Source organism: Microtus oregoni, unplaced genomic scaffold, assembly GCF_018167655.1.
Source record: "Microtus oregoni isolate MIOR12 unplaced genomic scaffold, Mior012 000001F_ref0000356, whole genome shotgun sequence".
NCBI classification, from domain to species: Eukaryota; Metazoa; Chordata; class Mammalia; order Rodentia; family Cricetidae; genus Microtus; species Microtus oregoni.
In genome coordinates, this window is record NW_024543060.1 from 78,299,276 (window position 1) to 78,319,274 (window position 19,999).

The window sequence follows — 19,999 nt, forward strand, 5'->3', positions numbered from 1 at the left end:
GCATGTATATGGGATCGAGTATTCATAGGTGAAGGAGTAAATCTACTTTAACTTTGTTTGAACCTGTCAGCTTACTCTCTGCAGTTAATCCGATACTGTATCCAGCGTCCTCTTTCACTAAAGCCTTGAAAACCAAATGTGTTTCACATATTGAATTTTGTTAATGATAAATTAAAAAGTAATTTTTGAGTTTATAATTTTTCAAACTCTGGTCAGGAGTAAATAATTGTATGTATTTAAAAGTCATTGGATATAAGTTTCTGGAATATATGAGTAATATACTTCGCTGGCTTCTTTCAACCTTGCCTTTAATAACAGCATGAAACTTCTGTATGTGAGATAAAAACTCTTTGCCATTTTGTTACTGATTTTCAATCTGATAACATATGACAGACCTAAGTTATTTACATTTTTATGCAAAAGTATTAAGCCCAGTTCTTTCGTAATTTTGAATTTTTGTTCTGGGAGATTCTATTCCTAAATGACTACAAGAAGTCCCATTCCCCTCTTTAGTTTGCTGCCTTAGCCACACCACCTTTGAGTGGGACTGAATAACTAGTTCTGCCATGAATCCATGACACGGATGACATAAGCAATGAAAATTTGTTGCTTTTTGTTCACCACTCTAGAGTCTAGAAGTCACAGATTGAGGAGTTGGTGGAATGGCTTTCTTGGGAGGCCTATCATCTTGGTGGATGCTTCCTGTCTCTCTATGTACTCTACATTGTCTTTCTGCTATGTGCACACTGTATCCCATTCTTCTTTTCTTATGAAAGGCTAACACTGGATTAACTTGGAACCTAATGATATGATGAAATTTATTTACCAGCACAAAGAAGCTGTATTTCAATGTACTATAATCTGGGATCTATTACATGAATTCGAAGATGGGTATAGTTTGTTTTATAGCAGAGAATGATCATTTTATTGCCAGAAATAAAAACCATTTACTAGCTTTAAATGTGAATGAAGCTTCCACCAGTGGATTAAAGCGGGGTGACACTATATGGCAATGAAGAACAGGTCCTAAAATTGTATAGTTTCCACTTGGTCCATTAAAAAAAAATTTTGTAAGTGCTATCTCTAAAAAATATGCAGCCATTATATCACAGGAGAAAACCAAACTGCCATCTAAATAAAGCTACAACCTGGAGCTACAAATCAGCATCAGTGTCAATGGGAGCAAAAAAGCTTGATCCCTGAGCTCAAGTATCATGTGATGTTCCCAGAGGCATACAACCTGTCCCTCTGTGCCCTCTGAAATCATGGCCACAGACCTTACAGGTATAGCAAAGATTTTAAACATCTGTGTCTTCTATAGCTGCTACACAATCATAGTCAATAATAAAGAGTTGTACAGTATTCCGGTTACGTGAATACACATATGTACCATTTCTTACAGTGCAGTCTCAAACGTTTTTAACATTTGAAGATTGAAAATCATATGGAATTTATCCTGAACCATACAGTGTAGTGTGAATCAAATTTATCCATTATTTTTTCTAGAACAACAGTCAACTCTCCTGATATTACGGGCTGTAGAAAATGAATGATTCTCATCACAGAATGTATGAAAACAGTCGAAATAAATACTCAGATCATATAGAATTAGTCAAAACACTGCATAGATTTGCATGATGATTTTGGGGAACATTGGACTCATTATCAGAGATGAAAAACAGATATCTCTTTAGGCCTGTACTACAGGAAACTCTTTGGTACCTGTTTCTGAGCTAAGTAAATGAACAAGTACGGGTGCTGAGTACCATTGCAAAGACAACGATTCTACCTGCACAAGAGAAATTTAACAGTTTATTTATCAGAACTTACTTATTTATTACTTGCTACACTTTTGATTGAGAACCAGTGCAAAATACTAGTACAAGTATTGACATTTAAGAGGCAAGATTTACCTATCTATGAGACAATTCTTCAACTATGCCTCCTCCATATATCTCTATATATGTCTAGGGAAAATAAAAGAATAGAAACAGGGTGGATTTCATATTTATTGCATGCACATATAAAACTATCAAAAAGTAAAATATCTTCCAATGTACAGTGTGGAAATTTTACTTATTAATAAAATTCAACCAAGTAGCTAGAGAGGCAGAGAAAACATTTAGCATAATTGTTATGCAAATGCAACCTTATTTCAGTAATTAAAAAAATCTTTTATTTATTTGTTTGTTTTTGAGTCAAGGTTTCTCTGTGTATACCTGGATGTCTGGAAACTTGTACTGTAAATGATGCTGGCCTCTGACTCAGAGATCCCCCTGCCTCTGCCTACTGAGTGATGGTATTAATTGCCTGGATTCGTTTCAGTAACGTTTAAAGAAACAATTATAGCACTTCAAAATTGTTAAGCACCAAATTTCTCAAATTACAAAGCACTGTCAAATTCTTTGTCCTGTGTTGAAAGTTGAAAATTGAAATGTTCACAAATGTTTGTACATTTTGTATGCGTGTGTCTTTTAACTTGGAGTTAAAAGTTTGGTGAAAATGAACTTCCTCTTTAAAAATTTATGATTTTTCATTTTGTCTTTTTGGAAAAAGAAATAGCGATGTGCAAGTTGCTCTTTAAGAGTACTGTATTTCTGTTTCAGAGTCAAACCACACTAAAGTCATCTGGGGAGTTTCTGTGCCTCATCTTTTAATCCACTTTGAGGAAAAGATGATCCATGATCTTATTGTTTTGGCACTTAAATTCTGCACTTGAAGTGAATGCCATTTTGTCTGTGTCATTTTGGTCTATCTTTTAAAAATTTGCTCTGTATCCATCTATCTTTTTACCTAACGGTGCTTTAAGTTTTTAACAAGACATCTTTCTTTTTCATTCATCAAAATTATTAATATGATGGAAATCACATAACATAACTTAATGCTTACTTATGAATTCAATAGAAAGTAATGATCCATAAAACTCAGATGCTTTTAGCTTCCAAGTCTAATAAGAAACAGTTGAAAATACTTACTCGAATAAGTATAATAGAGTAAGATAAAATGAGAGTACATTGTTGCAAATCTCTCCTGTGCTCTCCTGTTATTTTCTCCTCTTCATGCCTATTCTAGTCCTCAGTACTCAAGAGATTATGGTCAGCGATAAGGATACTGGCTCCTCCATTGTGGAGATCCAGACTCTTAGGAATGACCGATACAAAAAGTAGTTTAGAAATACGTAGAAGAGTGAAAAATCATGATATAAAAATGTCTTCAGCTATAAATGATAGATGTCGGCGGGGAGAGGAAGGTCTGTGTCTTGTTGGCTTGTCATGATGACAATGTGGAGATAGATTCCAGATGAGATAAATAAGGTTCCACCGTGTACAGAGCTCTATCATATGATGCAAGAGACACATATTAAGATTCCCTTGCAACGTTTTCTTAATAAATGAAGACTCCCCCACTACCTTCCTAATTTAGTGTTTTTAAGAGTGTCCTTGTTTTTGTTTTTCAACACTGTGAGGTTTCACTGTAAATTCTGGTACTCATTAATAAGTAGTACACACCGACTCATTTCTACTCTGGTTTCCTGTTTTCCCTCAGGGACGTTTAACATAGCTGCTAGGAATACCTCTATCTAGTCAAGCTAACTATTCCTACCTAGTCTTCATGGTCCTAATTGAGAATCTTTACTTAGTATTTTTATCCATATCAATATGACTAACTTTTGTAAAAGCTAATCTCACCCAAGAAAGAGATATTAAAATACATTAATGGGATCATCCTGCTATTTATAAATTTCTATTTTAAACCACCTGCCAGATTCATGAGCTACATGTCACACACACACAAAAAAAAAATAAATAACTGCTAACAGAAGTGGAATTGGCTAAGAGAAAGAAGTTGCAATAAACAAAACTGAAAGGAGTTGGAGATCTGAGGAGAGCTTTGACATCAGATATGGAGATGCAGAATTTGGAGTTTGTCCAGCTGGTTTTCCATCTTGCTTTCATCCAATATTTCCTCACTATACTCCCTTGCCTACCTTTTGGGACTGTATATACTGTGGCATTGACCTATTTCCTTTATTTATATTTTACAATGAGGCTTGTGGCCTACTGGCAAGGTTCCAACATGTCATTCTCAGGTGGCGGCTCCATGACTTCTCCCTGACTCCGCCTCCTTTCTCCCAGCATTCACCTTTACATTTAGTTTTCCCCACTTAGCTAAGTTCTGCCCTGCTACAGGTCCAAAGCAGTTTATTTATTAATTAATGATAATCACAGTATACAGAGGGGAATCACACATCAGGCTAGAGTGATCCTTTTGACAGGGGTTGCATATACAGCATATCTAATATTTGCATTACGATTCTTAAATGACAGAAAAAATTGAGATATGAAGTAAGAGTAAAATAATTTTATGATTGAAAGGTCACCACAGCATGAGGAACTGGATTAAAGGGCAGCAAAATTAGGAAGAACCAGTGATCTGTAACATTTATATTATATGCATGGATACATGCAGGATTTTGTTCATAGTTCCTGGATCATGATTCTTTTTAAACTCAGTCCATAATAACTTCAGTTTCTTTTCTTTAAGGCAGGTAGCAGGGACTCTATCGTTCCCCCACTCTTACTTTACTGTGACTAAATTCTGAATCCCCCCCATCTTACAGCATATCAGTACATATCAGTAAACACTATCCATTACAGAGAATCCATGATGCAAAACCTTCATAAATTTTCTAGCTCAGGTCACTAGCAGCAGTGCTTATGAAAATAACTCCCCTTCAAATCCTACATTAGATACAAGTCACATTATGAGGACTATGAGAAAAGAATAGGATTCCCATTTGACATCACGGTAGAAATTCCTTCTTTACTGCCATGTGTGATGGTGTATGAATTGCAGGGGGAGTTTCTCGCATTTTTTATTGTCAGGTAAGTCTCCATTTTTGATTGCTTTGGTGAGAGGACAGGAAACATGGACAGTTAATTTTTCCAGCAGAAATATCTTCCTAAGTGAACATAGTTTTATCTTTTTCTTATCTTGTCTTTTCTTCCCATGGAGTCTCTCTCTCTCTCTCTCCCTCCCTCCCTTTCTCTCTCACTCTTTCTGTCTGTCTGTCTCTGTCTCTCTCTCAGTCTCTCTCCCCCCCCTCCAAGCTAGCCTTGAACTCCATGGACTCCTGCTTCAGTAGCCTGAAAGCAGGGATTGCAGATGTCAGCCATCATGTCTGACTTGGTTGTAGGTTTCCTGAAGAAAGTAATTATGTCTTCTTTGTCTTTCTAAACCAGAGAGCAACTTCCAAAGCCCAGAGCCATGCACTCAGATGTTTCACATAATGTTTTTTAAATAATGGAATTCTCATGTCTCTCTGTTCCCTGCACTGCTAAGTGGAGCTGAAGGCATTGTTGCCACTCAATAAATAGTTGTTGATTGATTGATATGTTAGTGGAACATAAAAACTAAAAGTAGTTGAAAATAAGGCTAATATTTTATTGAAATGCAATAAAACTATCTTCAGTTTTCAAGCATTTTAATGCTTTCAACTGTTGTTTCATCTTCCTATCACAGCTCAGTTTTTATGCAATGTCATGAGGCTGTTGTCTACTCAAATTTATACGATCCTTAAAAATGCACAAGCCCCATAGCATTGCCAGGATCTAGGAAATCTGCAGTCATTTATGATTAACGATGCTCTGTGTTTTATGAGGCATTATTGAAAACAGAAGCCTATGACTTCACTGTTTCTGACGATAACTTTGAACACAGGGTCAGTCCTTCAATTCGAACATTTCTTTGTAAGATTAATAGGAAGTAAAAACAATCGCTTTGGGAGCTTCACCCAGATGGGACAAAGTGGGAGACACAAGTTTTCAATCTGTTTCTTCCAATGAAACGTCACCTGATTTCATAGAATATTGATGAGCAAATGTTACTGAAGGGCAAATCTAGTCATCGGGAAAATATAGAGTTCAGGACTCTATCAGGACCACATAGTGAATTTGTAGAAGATGTTAAACCAAAGACAGGAGAATAGTGCATATGTGACTCATAACATATGCAGGGCAATATTTCTATCACATATCGATGAATACTTGAAAAAAGGATGACCATGCTTTAAAAAAAATAATGCAAGGTTATTTTCGAAATGCAAGCAATTACTGGTTGTTTCCTAAAAATAGTTGTATAAAATGCCAATACTTTTATTCAAATTCTTAATAAATTATGTGCCCCAACTAATGAAATAGAGGTAGACCATAAAGTTGGTACCTGAATGAAAATACTAGGTTCAAAAGCATACCTACCTCTTCTCCCATAATGGACAACTATAAATATGTTTAAATAAATGTATATAAACAGCTATGATGTTTCTAAAAGGAAGATATGCGTATATAGAAAGTATAGCTCAGACATGTCACCACTGCCTATTAAGAGTCCTATCCAAGGCATAGGGAATAAAACCTTATGTCTCATGAGAATCAGTGCAGCTTACAAAACAGAGCATCCCACCAAACAAATTTCATCTGTCCTACCTTCTTTAATCTGTCTCTCAATTGCCAGGTTAACCGGTATAGATTCTTCAAAGTAGTCGCTTTTGTGCAACTTTGTCTATGTACCAGGAGCCTCTGAGGTTGCTAAACCACAGTCTGACCTTAAATTTGTATGAAAAATTAAGTGGAAGGGCCACAGACAAGTTGTGGTTTTTCTCAGTATAATATGATTGCCCTGGAGTCTGGCAAGAGAAGGAAAGAAAAAGAAAACACACACACACACACACACACACACACACACACACACAGAGAGAGAGAGAGAGAGAGAGAGAGAGAGAGAGAGAGAGAGAGAGAAACTGCTTGATAGGACTTGTCACTTTCCACCACCCTTCTCTGCACAGCAATGAAAAGGATTTAGCTGGAGTCAGCCTCCAGCCCACCATTTCTCCTGAAAAACGTGATGATGTGAAGATAGACAGTCCTAAAGGCAGCAGTACTCCAACGTTTCCCCCTCAATGTATTTCTAAAAGTTAAGTTTGTGCTTAAAATAAAACGTCAGCCTGCCCTGCTTGCTTCAAAGGAGTAAACTAATGAATCAAAAATAACCTGGAGTTACTAAGCTCAGAGCTACCAAGTCATGTTTCCAGTGGTTACAGGAGCCCCCAAGAAAGGCAATCCAACAAGAACTGTTGGAGAAAGGGCATCCATTCATAACGGTGCAGGTTTGAAGCTTCTTTTCTAGGTAATTGCAAAGGATTTGGGAATTAGGGGGCGCTTTCCACATGTGCTGGAATCAAGCTCTGCAGTTAACACCACAGAGGAAATCAATCACAGCTCTTACAACACAACGTTTTCTGTTAAAGTAACAGTGGCTGGGGTATCTATTTTTCCTCCAGTGAAAATGCAGGTCTCAGGACCAAGATTTAGGGGATGTTCTTTTTTTACTTAGCTTATCCTGGCTTCCACATCTTTAATATTTACCCAGTTATTTTAAAAATACAATAATATTGCTATGCTTTTCTAGATAGTTCTGAATGTGGTGAGCATGGATTTCGAAAAGGGTTGGATAAATGCCAAAAACGTGATACTATATATAATTGACTCTAAATTTTATTTTTTTTGCCAGAATTTCACCTTTATATTTCAAAGACCAAATGCACTAGAAGCAAATGAATAGAAATAAAAAGTGCTTTGATGTGGTTTGATAAATCCTCCTGACACATAAAATAAATGAACATAAGACCCCAGTCCTTTACAAAGAATTTAAGTTTTATAGAAAATGACTAAGCATCTGGTACTTCCTTTCTTTCCCTTCTTCCTATAGCAAATGTTTGTTCAGCAACTACCCTGAAGAAGTATTATGCGAGATCCAATGATATAACTGTAAGAAACAAGTTAATTATCATTTTAGGGTGGTAAGGATATGGAAATGATTATAAATATGTCCTGCAGAAGTTTTAGAGGTCTACTGATACCAAAATAACTATAAATAAGTAAAATTGACATATTAAAAATTTAAAGAAATAGTAAATTCTCACTGTGGGGGTGGCTTTTAGATGAGATATAAAGACAAAATATAAAAAAGTTATTTGAATATCTTAGTGAAAATTCCAAGCAAAGGACACTGAGCCCTTGGAAACACTTGGTGTGCCAATGTGAGTATTAGGAGATTCATAGGAAGGGAGCAGAGGAAAGCTAAGAGAAGATGGTGTCTTGCCTCATTGACTGTGGAAAAAGATTTAAGCTGGGTGTGGTGGCACATGCCTTTAATCCCAGCACTTGGGAGAAAGAGGCATGCAGATCTCTGTGAATTCGAGGCCAACCTGGTCTACACAAGCTAGTTCTAGGACAGGGCTCCAAAGCTAAAAAGAAACTCTAAAATAACAAAAACAAGCAAACAAACAAAAAGCTATGAAAAATATCCTCTTGTCTGGTACATAGAGTATAGATTCTAAGGAGGATGAGGAAGGATTCTCTGGCCACTTGATTAAGGTAGTGGGTAGTTTCTCTGTTGTTCATGTGTGCCATGAAGGTCTTTCCCACGCTCTTTGCAATGCTGTTCCTGCCTCCTCTTTCCTGTTCCTATCAACTAGTCTCAAATCTTCTTCACAAAGGGTGGCGCACGCCTGTAATCCCAGCACTTGGAAGGCAGAGACAGGCGGATCTCTGTGAGTTTGAGGCCGGCCTGGTCTACCAAGGGAGTTCCAGGACAGGCTCCAAAGCTACAGAGAAACCCTGTCTCGAAAAACCAAAAAAAAAAAAAAAACAAAAAAAAAAAACAAAAAAAAAATTCTCACTTTCGTGATAAACAAAATTCCCTTTCCATAAGCAATTCTTCATCAGCAAATTATATTTTACAGAAATGTATTAGCTCTAAAAATCATGGAAGGCAATTCAGTTTATTTGAAGTATACTCACCAACAAAATAACGATGAAAATACTCAATAAATTGGCCAGTTACAATTTGAACCCTGATTTAAAAAAAACATTTTACCTTTATAGTTTATTGTAGATAATATGAAAAATAAACATACCACATATCAAAATTAACCACAACCAAAGACTATATAACACAATGGACAGAGTTAGAATAAGCACTTCTACAGAGTTAGAATAACATTCAGAATTGATGCTGTGAAAGCTTCATCTAAATTTTACATGCTCATTACTGAACAAATTTTATGCACTTATCCACCATCCACTACAAAAATTCCATGACAGAATCAGAACTAGAAAAAAGATTAGTTTTATAGACAGCTTTGTAACATGTGAATTGCCTGAATTACCTGTATTCAGTCCTTATTCTCTTATATTTAGACTTTCTTGTTCTCTTTTATTCATGTTACACAGTGCTCTTATGTACTGTGTTTGTGTGTTTATGTGTGTGTGGGGGGTGTGTGTATGAGAGAGAGGGAAAGAGAAAGAGAGAGAGAGAGAGGAAGAGAGAGAAAATTTTTGACAAAATTTTAAGTCCATCAATTTTCCTGCAAATTTTTTAACTTCATTCTTTAGGCCAGGAAAGTATATATATGAATATGTATACACACACACACACACACACACACACACACACACACATATATATCCCATTCATTTGTTGATGGACAACTGTTGATTCCAATTCATTATTATGAAGAATAAAATCAGACATGAACATTGGATTTCAAATATCAAGAAAGCACATAGAAAGATATGACATTTAAAATGACTCTTTGCAAAATTTAGTATTTATGAATTTATCTAACTAAAAAAGTGAAAAACCTCTAGAAGAAAAAATGCTAAAATATTGGAAAGGAAATTACAGGGATAATAGGTAATAGAAAAATACTCTGTGTTACTGGACAAGCAGAATAAAAAGTGTGAAAATGTATAAACTACCAAAATTAATTTAATGAATTATTGAAGTACCTATCAAAAATATCACTTTCATATTTCCCATGTTTAGGAAAAATCAACAACAAAAGATTTCATATGAAACCACAAAAGACCATGACTAGACAAAACAATCCTAAGGATTAAGAACACTGAAGGAGGTATTACAATATCTGACTTCTTCATACAATAGAGTTACAGTGATAAAGACAACCAAGTATTAACATAAAGCAATACAGGAAGCAATCAGTGGAATTGAATGTAGAACTTAGAAATAAAACAACAATCTACACTCACTTAATTTTTGACAAAAGAGGCAATGGCATATTTGGGGGGGGGAGTCTGCTCAACAAATAGTGCTGGCAAAACTGTATTTCTCTTACAGACAAATTAAATTAGATTTCTATTTTTCACTTTATACAAAAAACAATTCAAAATGGATCAAGGATCTTAGTTTAAAACTCTGAACTCTGAAACTTTCAGAAGAAAACACGGGGTGCATCACTCAAGATATTGGAATATAAACAACTGGAGACATCTTGCACTGATGTAAGTGGGAAGGGGCATTAGCATTTAGTGGGTGGAGACCAGAGAGGCTGTTAACTCTCTTCTATTGTATAGCACAATCCTCTGTCACAATGAATGAGCCTTCTTTATTTGGTGACAATGCCAATGCTAAGAAATTGTGAAATAGGAAGTCATTAAAGTACCTAATCCTGGAGATCATATTGACAGTATGAAAAGAATTTATACTCTTAGAAAGCCAGTCAGATTGCTTCTTTCTGGCTAAACTTCATACGTTACACATAGGCAAATATTTGTGGTAAAAGTGCATCAACAAAGAGGCAAGATGCAGACATTTGATACCACTGCACTTGTTTAGATTATATATTTATATATACACATACATATGTATATATATGCACACACATTTTGTACATTATACGTGCGTGTGTGTGTTTTGAAAAGACTCAGGCAAGTCATTAGCCATTTCTGTATATCAACATATCTCTGTAGAGTATAGGAAGTACTCATAGGATTACATGCATCCTATTCTTCAGAACCTGTGCACATAAGCAAACAGTCCAAATACCTTTCAACTCCTAGAATATGGGACACATTAAGATGGATTTGCTAGGACGTACATACAGCCACTTTATTATACTATGAAATTACTGTTCCTTCCTATGAAACAATAAAATTTGTGGAAAAGGCCCTTTTATAATTTTTAGTCATAAATGATAGATTTTTATATGACTCAAGCAGTAATATTACTGATAAATTTACACCATACATCACTTTAGCTTAAACTTTTTTTTCCTCTATTAAGGCAACTGATTCGAGTCAAACCACATGCTGTGCAAGTTGCTTAGGGAAGTCTCTGGCGCATTGCAAGAATAATTGTTTCTACTTAATGGGGTTACAGAAGAGAATGTGGCCCTGGATTGTACGACATATACAGTATAATGAAAACCCTCTGCTTGAGCCTCCAAAGGCTGTGCTAAGAGCTTTGCAGTTTTGTGGATTTTCTCTTATTGAAAGAAAAAATAGTTGAAACCTCTAAAAGAATAGGTGGGTGATAAGGTTTCAAATGTTCCTTAAGTAGGATGTTTCTTTGACAACTAATAAAGAAAACATCTTGGTCCTTTGGGAAATGAGCTGAGAGAAGCACGGGGATTTGTTTGGAAGTGTTTCTCAAAATGTATTGTGTAGAATGTTTCTGTCTTTGGAAGCTAAACCATACGCCTAGACTCTGCATCCTTTTTAGAAAATTAAAATATAATGACATCATCTTCCTCCATTTTTCGCTCTCTAACATCCCCCATGCCACCCCTCTCAAACTCATGGTTTCTCTTTCTTTCTTATTGTTGCATATATATCTGTTCATAAATATATAAATACAATCCTCAGGTCCATTTGTGGTTATGTGGTATATGTGATCTCAGGGCTGACAGAGTTGACTGTTGCACTGGCCTCCCAAGTGTCTTTGGCTCACAGTCTCCTTTCTACCTGGCCCTCTCTTCAGAACATCATCTTCTGGTGTCAAATGAGCAGATCTGGAAATGTTTCTCTCTGACCCCCAAATCTTCACTCCTCGTAATGCGACTTAGCATCTCTCTTACTGCCTGCTCTTCATTATTGCCAACCATAGTCCCCTGCCCAATGCTTCAACACACAGGTCTTCCTTTCCTCTACAAAGGTTTTGATCTTTTAGGTTTTGTATCTTGGCATTTTCTTTTCTAGCTAGATAATGTCAAATGATCGAACAACGCCAAATCCTAAAAAAGCACTTTCTAATCTCCCTTTGACATCACTTTACTGGCTTCCTAAAATTGAATAGTTATCTTCTCATTAACCATCATGTCTGTAGCAGCAGAGAAACAATTTTTTCATAAATTTCAAAATTATTGGAGAATCCTGATATTTCTAATCACAAAGAATAAATGTTAAAGAGGTGATTATTACTCTGATTTGGTCATTATTCTTGTGTTAAATTTGTGTACTTTATCTCCCATATACACTTATCATAGGTCATTAAAACAGTAAAATCGTGTATGAAACAATCGATAAAATATACTTCTCTATAATTGGAAGTAGAGCATATGATTTTGGCGTGAGACTTGGTTGCATCATGGAAGGTTGAGGAACAAGGCAGAGAGGAGGGAGTAAACAAGGTTCTGAAAAGTGTCTGGAGTGATGAATATGTTCACTATATTTTGGTGATAGTTTCATGGATACAAACATGTCAAACTTATTAAGTTGTGTATAATAAATATATGGAACTCATTCTAAGACCCTAAAATTTTCAATAAGGATTTGTTGAGAAGTAAAGTATCTGCCATTTCAGTGAAAAGATATTTTACAAGACAGATTCATTGATTTCATCAGGCTCCAACAGTATAAACATATATGTTTATCAAAATTATTGATAGCATATGCTTTCTTTTTATAAGAGCTGACAGAATTAGATTTGAAATGATATAAACAGAACAGTATCATTCATTTTCAATTGTCTTTTATGTTCTCCATGAATAGAATAAATGATGATTTGATTTAATATTTCTATTGAATAAGAGGCAATAAGAAGGAAAACTGAACTAAGCTTGATTCTACTAGGATATACTATATGATCTCTTAAATTACTGCTCTTAGCAAGTAATTTAACCTTGTTGAATAAGACCATGTTGTTTTTTTAAAGCGATGTAGCTAATGTACCATGAGTAGACCAGTAAGTATGTTGGAGCGCTTATAAAATTACTTAGAAAAAGTGTTAAAGTTGGTGGCATGTTATCACAGAATCTCCCTTGATCTTAAAACGACAAAATCAACAAGAGTGTCAACAAACAATTATCAACAAGTACCAGGTAGAAGTGAGATATAGTGCAAAAAGCAGGTGTCCAAATTCTCTATCTGGAGACCTCAAAAGAGCTGTGAATGACACGTCATTGGAAGCTGCCCGTAAAAGGACAGATGCAATTCCAAGAAGTTAACATTGTGACTTGGTGACCTTGCACAGTTATGAATAATATTAACAAAGCAAACAATAGAAGGAAAAGCTCAGTGAATACATCATGGTCTTCAATGTGTTTGAGTAAAATAATATTGGCAGATCTTTTGGCATAAAATACTGAATGAAAATGATTGGCAATCTTCATTTCTGAAATAATTTTTAAAATTGCTGAAACACATGAAAATGTTATTTTGTGAGTCATTCACAGAATCAAGAAGTTTTCTGGTCACTGCTGAAAATTATTCTCTGGTTAAAAAAGAACGTGAAACATCAAGACGAGACTTTAAAAATAGTCTAAGAATTTCTTTCTATGGTTAAGCTCACCTTCATTCACAGTTTGTGGTTCACTGTAGAGGAGGCTGCAGTAGTGAAGGATTCCTAACTGTATGGACATTGCTGTCATTGCTGGACTTAAAAGAGAAAGTTGTTTTGTTCAAGATCTTTGTGTATTTGCATATGTAGTGAAGGCGAATTTCCATTCTCTGGGGGAAGCTTAAATGATACTTAAAACATCCACAGTATGTGATGAGACCGAGTATCAAATAAATTCTGAAATGATCAACTCAGTTGTCTGACTGATTAGCTGTTGTATCTGTTTATTTTTACCTATTATTTTCAAAACTGCAGCTTGTTTGTTAAAAGGGAGAATTGCCATAGATCCCTTCTGAGCTCACTGTAAAAGGGCAGGGATACAGGCAGCCAGCACATGCTCTGAGAAGCTTATCAGCTAAACTAGCGAAATTCGAACCTGCTGATGTCAGCTTTATTTTCAGAGTGTTACTGTGTCAACAAGAGAAGTCACTAGGAGAATCATGTTTGGGAGTTTATACCTCATTTGAATTCTTAATTTGTCTCTTGTGTTTAGGAAAGGGCACCCAACTGTAGTTCTGATTCCCATTAATGGGCCCCAGGAAGGGATTAGTTGACCCTCACTCAGACTAACATTGAATCACACAAACTCCAAGCAAAGGTAAATACTGTATTCTGATTCAAATTAACTGAGACAGGAAAGACAATCCCGGGTTGTTTATTTTATGACAGCCTGAGCTTAGAGTCCCAAATGTTAAAGAATAGAAAACGACAGTTTGTTGAGAACTAAAGAAGAGATGCTGCAAATTTGGTCCTTTCTTTTCTTCACCTTCACATCTTCCTCTTCCTCTTCTTCTTCATGCTCTTTCTCACTTCCTCCCTTCCTCCCCCTCTCTCTCCCTTCTTCCCTCTCTCCCTCCCTTCCTCCCTCCCTCCCTTCCTTCTTTCCTTTCTTTGTTTCTCTTCCTCCCTCCTCTCTCCTCCTCTCTCCTACTCCTCCTCCCCCTCCCCTACTCCTCCTCCCCCTCCCCTCCTCCTCCTCGTCCTCCCCCTCCCCTCCTCCTCCTCTTCCTCCCCCTCCCCCCTTCTCCTCCTCCTCTTCTTCTTCTTCTTCTTTTTCTTCTTCCTTGTCCTCCTTCTTTTCCTCCTCTTCCTCCTCCTCCTTCTTTATTTTTATCCCCTTCTTTCCATTTCCTAAATGCCTGCCACCTCTATCCATTCAATAAAATGTCACCCATTACTAAAACGTGGGTAGGAGAAAAAGTACAAAATGTTAAGATTTGCCTTGTGGATTTAATCATAGAGAGCTACTTGCAAAATAATAGTAAATAATTCTGTCATGAGATTTTGAAGTGTGCATATTTATAAAGTCACCTTGAAGAAATACATGCATCATACTAAAATAACATTTTGTTGGTTTTCATAGATACCAAGATATCTGATATCAAGTTACAGTTTTTTTTTCTTTTTTTTTCCCCCACCATTCTCTCAAAACTGCCCCTCTGTTTACACCCAAAAAACAAATAAAACTCAGGGGAAACTACAATGCTCTAATGTGTAAAGTGTATTTTAAGAGGTCATTTTTAATGCTAGGGCACTTCTGGTAAGTACCTTCAGACACCCTTTTCTGATTTAGTGTTAATTCAATTCCTTCATTTTCTATCTGAGAAACAAATGTCTGGCCATGTTCACAAGAATTAAACATTGCAGCCTATTCCACAGGCAAATTGAACTGCTAGTTTCTATAAGAGAAAAATATAATAAATCTACCCCTAATCTAATTGTGAAAGCCTGGCTATTTTTCAGATGTTATGCTTGCAATAAGAGCTCATTTCATCTCGGTTTCACATTCTTATTTCATGTAAGTCCTTGAGCCTAAAGCAAAGAGCAGAGTTGTAAATGAAAATATTATTGAGTGAAAACAATTATCTTGGTGCTCTTCTCTCTTGCCTGGCACAGCAGGCTCTAAGCACAGCCCCAACTTGATGTGCTGACACCTGCAATCAGCACAAGTGGTTTCCTTTAAACTAACAAACCATTCTTCCCACTGGAAGTATAAACAAAACCCTAATTGGTGAGTTTGCTAACTCTTCTCCCTGCTGTGAGCCAGGGAGCATTTGGTGTTTAAACGGTAATGTCCACCACAACTTAGAACTGGCAAATGACCAAAAAACTAACTCTGTGCTTAAAGCCTGCACCGTTCATTGGCTTTCTAATTGCTAGCTCATTGCAGTCATCTCAAAATCCATATTTTAATGGCAAAGAGATAAACTGGCAACCAACACAAAGAGTGCTGCTGGTGGGTCAGTCTCTGAGGTTTGGTTATTGTCCTTTGTGTGGGCTTCTACATCTTCAGTTCATTTCACGTTTTATTCCACACACTTAGGAGAAATGTCAGTCTTAGCCCCAATTTGCTGAGGAGGAAACTGAGGATAAAAGTAGCTTATATAAACCCTATGGACCACTAAAGGCTGAAGATGAGATGTAGCTGCCGGCAATCTCTTGTCTGTTTTACCATAAACAAAAATGCTACACAAATAAAAACTGACAAGAATCCCATTCAGACAATTAAATTTGGTGTAATCTATGTACAAGTTTCTCCAAGCAGGCATCCTGAGTTATATGGATCTGCATGATAATCATGTCCACAGTTTATAACGAAGGAGTAGCCTTCATTAAAACAAAATAATTGGTTAGGGGAAAGAACTGGAATCTCTGTGTACAATAAATGAACATAAATAAGGATGAGTGCTGCTAACTTGGCAATGTGTGCTTCCTTTCAACCCAGAACACTGATTTTCTTGCACTATTAAGGAATTTATCTTTCCTCTCTACTTGATTCTTCTGTGACTATCATCATGTTTCAAGACCCCATTTTCCCTGTCCCCTTCAGCAGCTAATACTAGATTTTAGCTCTAGAATATTGTAAAGTAATCAAATAAATGAAACCGGATAAAAGCAAAATAGAAATTAAAAGTAAGGAGGGTGCCATTTGGAAGTTAGGTCACAGAGTGTGGGTCCCATACTTAGTCCACAGGTTAGAGACACATCCTAATCTAGATTCTGAGGTCTCCAGCAGCCAAAGTGGACATTCTCAATTGCTTTATTTATAACCAAGATGAACATTAAATTCTTATCCAGAAACAGTGTAATTATGACTAGAACAGGAAAGGGGTTTTTCATGAGTAGTAATAAAGAAACACATTATGATTTAGAAGAAGTATATCAACACAAAGCTCACCAGAGACACAGGATAAGTTTCATCTAACTATTTCTCATCCTTAGCCTACTAAAGAATAAACAGGTCATTGTGAATATATCATTACATGGCAGACAAAAGATAAGGAGGAAACCCGGCCAGGACAATTCTTCCTATAGGGTTATCATACTCATAAATATGCATAGAGACATAGAAATAAACACGAAGACACAAACTATGCCCAGATAATACACAGTGATACTGACACTCCTAGATTTTATAGAACACTGTCCCCTACCTTATAATGCAACATCTTTTAATGTATGGTACTCTTTATTCTTCAAAGTCATAGATGAAATTGCTGAATAACAATAGAACAAAGCATTATATGCCACAATGTCCCCAATGTATGTCTTTCTGTTGGACATGTAGTACATTTACAATTTCTACATGAAGTAATATTAGAGTGTAAATAGATGCTTTGTGACAAAACATAGATATTTTAGCATATTACTATGAATAAAATTGAAGTCATTAGATTTAATCATGTTAAAGCTTTTGCTAAAAATATTATTTTAAGGACTACACTAGGCTTACCAAATATAAAAATGTTTTGTCTAATTAACCTATAAATTCATAGTACATTTATACTTTCAAATAATTAGATACAGAAATGGTTGTTGTTACTACAGATGCTTGCCACTGGTGAACTTTCACTGATTTAGGGATTGGCAGAAACCCTCTAGATCATACATCTCATTTTTTGTATGAAGTAAACTTTGTGTTTGCCACTGTTTGCCAGATAACCCATCTTCCTCTAATCTCTCAGAGAACTCATATTTTTGCTGTGCTATGGAGTTGAACACAGGGTCTTGGGCATTCAAGACAATTGCTCATCCAGCTAAGCATTCTCCATCCCTCCAAGAAGTATATGATATATTTTTGGTTTCAATAATATGTTTATGTTTACTTGTGTTTAAAAAGAAGCAAAAACCCTGTAAAATTATAATTACTGTCAATAAAATAAGTTTATATTTTACTATAGAATATAACTTGGATTTTTTGGGTGGGGTAAAGGAGTTACTTAAGGAGCCAGGTTGATTAAATCTTTGCCATTTTTGATAATTGCTTCTAAAACTGCCCAAGTGTCCATACCAAGCGTGTGATGCCATAAGAGATATAACAGAGAAAATATTCCATGACTTGACCATAGAGTGGAAGAAATCAGTGTGTCTCGGAAGATCTTGAATCTGTAGAAATAGTGAACCACAGTAATGATCATGGCATGTAATTAAGCGGAACAATGGGAAAGGAGATTGAAAGTGTGGCTTCTGCACTAGGTTGTGGGTGGTATGCCATCACCATGGTTGGGTCTGAGGACTTACCAAAACAAAACAAAACCAAAAAAACAAGTTTGCAGTAATTTGAATATGAGTTGTCTTGACATGCAAGTTTATATATCATACAATTATTTGGATGAAAATTTCAAGTATTTAAACAGCAGCAACTTGTATAAAACATTAAGGCAAAGACACGTAGGTATGACTAAAAGTTAATCAGATGTTTCTTAACTTCAGCTTGCTGTGTTTAGGCCAAGGATTTTTTGCTGTTCGATGCGTTCCTGTGACTCGTGAAGGGTTTAGAACATTCTGAGCCACTGTCCATCAGATGTCAGGGTTATTTCTCAAGTCATACCTGCCAGAAATGTCTCCAGACCTTATACCAGTCAGAAATGCCTCTAGTCCTTACCCAACAAGCCATCTGAAAAAAATGATTCTCTGTGATGTGACACTGCTTTAGTGTTAGTAACCAAGAAGAAATAGAGTAACCAGGAAAAAACGTATAGCCTTGCTGACACCAGAAACCTTAAATTTAATTTGCTCACAAAATATATGGTTCAGGGAATTTTCTTTAATTGGAATAATTGTCATGGGTATAAGTGGATAATGCAAACAAGAGCAGATTTTTGCATGTGCTGTTATGAGTCTAGTAGAAGGCAAATCCAGAGGAGATGGAGAAAGGAGTCAAGAAGAGTTAGAGATTGCAAAGTGGTTGAAGATGGGATTTTTCTAGAATTAAGAGATTTTCAAAGGTATGAACTTCTAGTAAGTTCTAATTAAGCAGTTTCTTTTCTTAGTTCTAACCCCACTTAATATTGCATAAGTGTGAGTGGGACTGAGGGTTGAACTTTAGGCTGATTTTTCTTTTCAGTAAAGAAGCAGGCGGATCTGTGACTCCAGTTTTTACCGTGGCACAAAGTGAACCAGAGTCCTTTGTCTTTGTCTCTGTCGTGTTATGGCTTTGTTTGTTTGCTTTAAAACAAAAACAAAAACTAACAAACAGTCTCACTCCTTATCCTAGGTTACCTGAACTCCTGGATTGCATCTTGGCCTCTCTTTCCATAACCTTCTGTGTGTTGGGATTACAAGTATTAGCTACAAAGCCTGTTCAGCTGTCTATGAATTGCTAATAAGCTTTAAGGTCTTCATAGAGAATTTAGTATCTGTAATGCTTCATAGAGTATGAAGGTTTTGTTGAACAATTAATGTTGAAAATATTATTAGCTACTTAGTAAGATTAACAGAATTTTTAATACATAGGTTTATTTATTGCATAAGTCCAGCTTTAATTATGTAAAATGCCATTTCCATTGTTTACCTGATTATTTTGTCCATATGCAAAGTATTTATTTACACCATTGCTAAACACCAATGATTCCTTTTGATCAATGTAAGTTTATAATAGTTTGCAAAAAAACTGGTTATTAAAATGCATGACTTTTTGTGTTCTTGTATTAAAATTATTTTCTTCATTTACAAATACCTAATTGTACAATGTCTTCTGAGGAAGGCCCATTTAACCGTCAGTTGATTGTGTTAGAAAATGCTTGTGATGTATCAAGTCAGTTTCTTCTCTGTACAGCGTTCATGTGGAATGTTAGCATGGAAAGCTGTAATTTGCCTGCAATTGCAAACTCCTTTGAAAGTGAGAGTAAAAGCAGAAAGAAATAGAAATAGCTTTTAAAATTATTTAAAGATCTTTATTTCCCCCCTTAATGACCAGATATTACTAAAATTCTGGTTTCTCAAAACCATGCCGTTTAAAAATTTCCCTGGCGGACAATATTGCTTGGCTGCATTACATGTGGTTAAAGTTAGTCACATC